At 48.6% G+C, this 6349-nt stretch overlaps 1 protein-coding gene across 2 annotated transcripts in view; it reads left to right on the top strand.

Annotated features, from left to right (window-relative positions):
* The first annotated feature begins 2280 nt into the window (after window positions 1-2280).
* The window catches only part of Tet1 (tet methylcytosine dioxygenase 1), an 87209-nt gene continuing 83140 nt past the window's right edge, over window positions 2281-6349 (top strand). For both annotated transcript variants that reach the window (XM_031346810.1, XM_031346809.1), the window contains exon 1: window positions 2281-2507. The gene's annotated coding sequence lies outside the window, so the exon portion shown is untranslated. The remainder of the gene's footprint in view (window positions 2508-6349) is intronic.

Below are 6349 nucleotides of genomic sequence, written 5' to 3'. Positions count from 1 at the left end.
GTACCAGTCCTGCTTTGTCCTTGTTAAGTGCTGGTATTTTTTTTTTAAAGATTTATTTTATTTATTTTATGTGTATGAGTATACTGTAGCTGTAGAGATGGCCGTGAGCCATCATGTGAGTGAGTGTGTGTGTGTGTGTGTGTGTGTGTGTGTGTGGCTGCTGGGAGTTGAACTCAGGACCTCTGCCCCCACTAGCAATTCACTGTAGCTGTCTTCAGATGCACCAGTGGAGGGCGTCAGATCTCATTACAGGTGATTGTGAGCCACCATGTGGTTTCTGGGATCCGAACTCAGGACCTTCAGAAGAGCAGTCAGTGATCTTACCTGCTGAGCCATCTTGTTAGCCCTCATTAATTGCTGGTATTAACCCTGGCTTACGGTGAATTTTTGTAGTCTCCTGTTGTCTTAAATTTGTTTTTATGCCACTTATGAAAAATTGTGGGAGTCAGTTCTTGACACCCTGATGTGGGTTCCAAATCTTTATGCTTAGCCAAAGGCACTTATAATCTGATAAGTTTCAAAGGTCCAACTTTATCCCCCCCCCTTTTTCTTTTGTTTGTTTGTTTATTTTGAGACAGGGTTTCTCTGTATAGCCCTGGCTGTCCTGGAACTCACTCTGTTGACCAGGCTGGCCTCAAACTCAGAAATCCGCCTGCCTCTGCCCCCCAAGTGCTGGGATTAAAGTCGTGTGCCACCCCGCCCGGCAAAAAGAAATTTTTTAAAAAATCTTTTAAAAAAGTTTCCTTTAAGACTGGATGTTGGGGCTGAAGAGATGGCTCGGTGATTAGAGCATGGACTGTTCTTCCAAAGGTAATGAGTTCAATTCCCAGCAACCACATGGTAGCTCACAACCATCTGTAATGGGATCCCATGTCCAATTAAATATACATACACATATGTATGTATATATATAATTTATAATTAATAAAACCTTACAGAAAAGAAAAAGACTTGTTTCGCACTTGGAAATGAAAGATTTGCCAGAGAATTTTGCTTTATCTGTTTAAAACTTTTTTTTTCTTTTTTTGGTTTTTCGAGACAGGGTTTCTCTGTGTAGCCCTGGCTGTCCTGGAACTCACTCTGTAGACCAGGCTGGCCTTGAACTCTGAAATCCGCCTGCCTCTGCCTCCCAAGTGCTGGGATTAAAGGCATGCTCTACCACTGCCCGGCCTGTTTAAAAACTTTAAGTCAATATTTCTAGTACTTTATAGGCAGGAAAAAGAGAACCATCAGTTCAAGGTCAGACATCTAAAAGAGAAATGGAATGAAAGAGGGAACAAAAGAAAGAATGAGTGAGCCAGGTTTCCTTTTTTCTATTGTGACGATTAAATTGAGGCCTCAAACTTCACCCCTGAGCAGAACTCAGCTAGAACTGCATTTCTGACCTCTGATTGGGTTAGTTTATAATCCCAGCACTGGAAAAGCTGTGCCTGGAAGATTCCTGCTTTTGAGGGCAGCCTGGGCTACAGAGAGAGTGTTTTAAAAGGAAAACAAACAGGTAGACAAACAAACAAACAAACAAACCCGTTATAGCTGGTTCCTGGTCAAGAATAAATTTAAAAGATTTATTTAGTGTGTAGGGTTGACAGTTTGGGACAATTTCTATGAACAATCTAGGGGCATTTATAATGTGCTCATAATACTGCCATTCAGGTGTGGAATGGGAGGAAGTATAGCCACAAACAAGCCTGTTTTCTCCCTTCCACTGGAAGGGAAGTAGTAATTTGGTATAGTTAAAGGTTTAGATTCCCTGTCTCTGGGCAGACTTCTGGAAGAAGAGATCTTGCCTTGGGATATGCCTAGTTAGCGCCTAGTTAGGAGCAAGCCCATGTCTCTTTGCTGAAATTTCCCTCTTACTGCATTTCCATTTCCTATAAAGTGATTATGACCCCTGATGAGTCCGCGGTCCACGACTAATAAAAATAAAGACGTAGGAGATAAGTCACAACTTAATCTGGTTTCTCTTTGGTTTGGAAGTTTGTTTGACGCCTCCTGGATGTTGCCTCCCTCACCTGTATGACCCGTCTCGCTTCTGGAAATACTCATTTTAGAGCTACTCTAGAGCCTCCCATCACTCACTTGACCTAAGAAAAAGGGGAGGGAGTACGGACGGAATTTTGGGAAAACCTAGGAAGGAGTGGACAGGAGAAGGGTCGAGAGGACTCCGGCTCCGAGTAGGGAAAATCCAGCTCGCGTTTTGCCTCTCGCTCAGCGGTACAGGGTCCAGCAGAGACTGAGCCCCAGCTACACTCCTTGAGGTCTGTACTGGGGAGACACCGCTGCTCTAGGGGGGGGTGGGGGTGGGGGCTGACCTGGCTGGGAGTACCGGCGCACTCCGCTCGTGGAACACTGTGCACCCTGCAACTGGTGTGTACAACCCCGGGGTCTGAACTCGCCTCTGGACGCCCTCTCCCTCCCTGGCCATGCACCTCTACCTGCCTCTCCAACGGGAACCTTTGCGGAGTAGCTCCCCACCCCGGGTGCTTGGGCCCTGACCGTGCCGGATGGTAAGTGCCCATCCTAGGCCCGCCCGCACTCCTTGGCGCATGCTGCAGCCCCAGGCTCCAAAGTTGCATGGACGGAGACCGGCTGGAAACTTTGTCCAAGGGTTGGTGGCAGGCTTGGAGCCGGAGTGACCCGCGCTGCCCTGGGATCTGGAGGCAGCTTAGGGTGAGCTGGGGCGGCGGCAAAGAGCAGGGGTGTTGGAAGAGGGCGCTACTTAGTGGCGGGATGGTGTTGGGGGGCGGATCTCGACCGTACTGGGAACTCTGCATCCAGGGATGCTGGGTGATGACTCGTGAGAGCCACGTCCGCGCCGCGACCCCCTACCCCTTGGCCGCTCCGGATATTTTGTGGCGGGTGGCTAACAATGCTCCCGGCGGGGGACCTTACAGCGCTCCCCAGAAAGCTTAGCCCTGGCTCAGATCGGTTCGCATGGGGACTCCCAGACTCGGGATCAACTGGAGATCCTGTAGGGGAAACACATGTGTGGCCTCCGGGAGGTCCCTGGACGGGGGTTCTCAGAGCCAGCCACTTTTGAGAACGTCCCCGCGTCTCAGCCTGAAGGGAGGCGAGAGCTTTCGCCAGCTGGGAGTGGGGAGCGCGAGCTGTCGCGTGCCCAAGTGTCTCCCGCGTTTGAGATCACCCCCATCCTCCGAGGAGGAACCCTAGGGGAAGGGGTTACAGGGACGCCGCTTTGGGGGTGCAGGCGACCAGGAGATCAGGGGAAGGCTGGCCGGGAACTGGGAGGTTGAAGAAGCAAGAAAAGTAGGATGCGTTGCCAGCGAGTTCTGCGAAAGTTTTTGGAGCGCCACTGACTGGGGCTGGGATCTTGGAGAGGGGACTGAGGGCATCTGTGTGCGCCCAGCGGCAGAGTGAGTGTCTGAGACCGATCGTGCTGCACGTGAGCTCCGGGTCCCGGCCAGGGCCAGGGCTGAAGTAACCACCGCCTACTCCGCGGGGTAAGGAAGCAACTCTCCCTCTATCACGGAGGGGTGTGCTCGCCTTAGAGATAATCCCAGCGCTGGAGTGGCCAGGGCAGATCTCCGAGAGTTTCAGGACAGCCAAGGGTTGCAGAGTGAGACGGAAAAAACAACTTCTCTTTCTCTTTTCTCTCCTTCACCTCCAGGGTTAGCCCATTAATTCACTGGACCGAGTCGGGAAAGACCTGTCCGGCTCCAGTTACCCTTAGGGGAACTGAACTGGGTCCGTTTCTGACCCAGTAAAATTAATGTGTCTCTAAGAAAGTCTTAATACTGGAGCAAGGAGGAGGATTCCCAGCCTCCCCCACAACCCCTACAGCTCTTTCCAAGTGAACCAACCATCCTGTGTGGGCCTCAGTCCCCAGGGTTCGACCCCCATGGGGCTTTAAATCAGCTTCATTTTCCCTCTTTAAAGACAGGTTAGTGAAAAAAAAATCTTTGCAACGACTTTCCGGACCTTGGGATGAGGAAAGGACTAGCACACCGGGTTGGTTTGGTGGGGAGCGGCTTGCTCATCCCGGATGGATTGGAGGAGGGGGGCGCCATAACGCAGGTATGGGTTTCTTTAGGCAAAAACAATTTGGGAAGTATGCTTAGTTACATACAAGTGTATATAGTTCATTAGGTACTTATGGCTACGGTGGAGCTTAATGATGTCTGTTTTAAAGAATCCGTGTGTGGTAAGGTGTCAAGTCTATTCCACGCTGACTTGACCTTTACTGGCAGAAGCTGGTCTCGAACTTATGACTCCTCCAGCTTTAGCCTCCTGAATTTGGGATTACAGATATGCACCCTCCACCTGGTATTCTGGTGGCTGGCTTTCTCCCTGTTGCCTCTAGTCCTCCCGGTGAAGCTTCTGCCTCGCTCAGGCTGAGTTCCCAGCTGGGACTGCAGATCTTGGTTGATTATATAGGGCAAAGCCCTTGTCTTCATTTTCCCAATTAAGCGATTTGAATTGGGACCTTTTTTAAAATAAACATTTGGAATAGTAGGATAGAGTATTCAGTAGGCTGGACTAAACCCCTGTAGAACTCCACATTTTAATGAGTTAACTTTTGCACTCTGGTCCTGCTTCCGCAGAAGGGGTGGGTCTGAAGTCGGAGACACCCTCCTCACCCTTTGTCTCTTCCTTATCTAGCTTCTTCCCCTCCCCCACCTTCTGGACACATCCTTCCTGTCTCCTTCATTTCTTTCCCCCTCCTTGTCCTTAATTTAAAAAAAAACCAAAAAAAAAACCAAAAAACAAAAAACAAAAAAAACAACCAAACAAACAAAAAACCAAAACCTGTAGGTCATTTGATTCTCTTTCCCCTACCCGACCTTGGCTCTCTTCTGTTGCCTTTAACTCCTTACATTATTCTTGTGAATTCTTGGCTTTGCTCAGTCATTTGGATTTCTATCTTTTCACCTCTTAGGACATATAATAAGATACTGTTCCCGGGCCTTTTACAGTTCTTCCTCACCCCGTCTGGCTTTTGGAAGAGCCTTTTACCCTCCATTTTTCCCTGTCCTCTTCCATTTTGGTTCTATTTGCATCCCCCCCACACCCCACCCCCGGGGGTGCCAGGGGTGTTTTACATATGGAAGGAGGCAGCTTTCTGCTGCATTTCCCTGAGCGGCCTCTTAGAGCGCCCCAGGCTTTCACACTTCCTGAGCGGCTGAACTGTCCAGGAACGGCCAGGGTGGCTGTCTGCCCCCGCCCCCTTCCTTTCTGTGTAGAACTTAGTTGTGGGGAAATTCAGCACGTTGGCAACGTTTTTCGGAAAATGCTTTTAAGTCTTAATAGTTTTGTCTTTTTTTTTTTTTGTCTTGTTTTGTTGTTTGTTTTTTGGTCCTGGGGAAAGCCTTTAAGTTCTGTTCTGGGAATGAAATCGGTTTGCAAGTACCTTTAGGCATGCAAATGACACTTTTGAGCGGGAGCAGGAAGGGATTGCAGCGTTAGTTCGAATTGACGCGTGGGCTCAATGATTACTTATGTAAGTGCTGCTCAGGGGACTTCCAGAGGTACTGGAAGAGGAGAGACGAACGGCGAGGGAGAGGAAATTCCTGGATGGTGCTGTCAATACTGTAATTTATGGCCTACTGGCATTTTTAGGAAGTTAGCCTTTCATTTTTTAGGTAAAGTGAATTAATACTTTTATTTTTTTTTATTTGAATACTTTTTTTTTCAAGACAGGGTTTCTCTGTGTAGCCTTGGCTGTAGTGGAACTCACTCTGTAGACCTGGCTGGCATGGAACTCCAAAATCCCTCTGCCTCTGCCTCCTAAGTGCTGGGATTAAAGGCAAGCTCCATCACTGCCCCCCTTATTTGAATACTTTGGTTTTTAAATTTTTTTTAAAGATTTATTTATTTGTCTTATGTTTATTAGTACACTGTAGCTGTCTTCAGACACACCAGTTGAGGCCATTGGATCCCATTACAGATGGTTGTGGGCCACCATGTGGTTGCTGGGAATTGAACTCAGGACCTCTGGAAGAGCAGTCAGTGCTCTTACCCACTGAGCCATCTCTCCAGCCCCCATTTTTAAATTTTTAATTACGTTACTTAGTGTGCACAAACCACATACGAGTGTACTGAGTGTGTACTGTGCATGCGTTGCGTGTGTCCTGTTTGTGTGTGCATTGCTGGTGTTTGGAGGTCAGAGGACAGCTGATAGGAGTTGTGTGTGCTCTACCAATCAAATGAAGGTTTACAGCCTTGGCTTCCCGAAACTTTACTTTGCTGTCCTTGCTATCCTGATGATTTTTCATAATTGCAAAGCAAAATTTTAAGACCTTATGGAGCCGGACAGTGGTGGGGCATGCCGTTAATCCCAGCACTTGGGAGGCAGAGGCAGGCGGATTTCTGAGTTTGAGGCCAGCCTGGT

Source organism: Mastomys coucha, unplaced genomic scaffold (genome assembly GCF_008632895.1).
Source record: "Mastomys coucha isolate ucsf_1 unplaced genomic scaffold, UCSF_Mcou_1 pScaffold3, whole genome shotgun sequence".
Taxonomy (NCBI): domain Eukaryota; kingdom Metazoa; phylum Chordata; class Mammalia; order Rodentia; family Muridae; genus Mastomys; species Mastomys coucha.
Note: the sequence above shows the minus strand (reverse complement) of the source record. Positions and strands in the feature narration are given on the sequence as shown.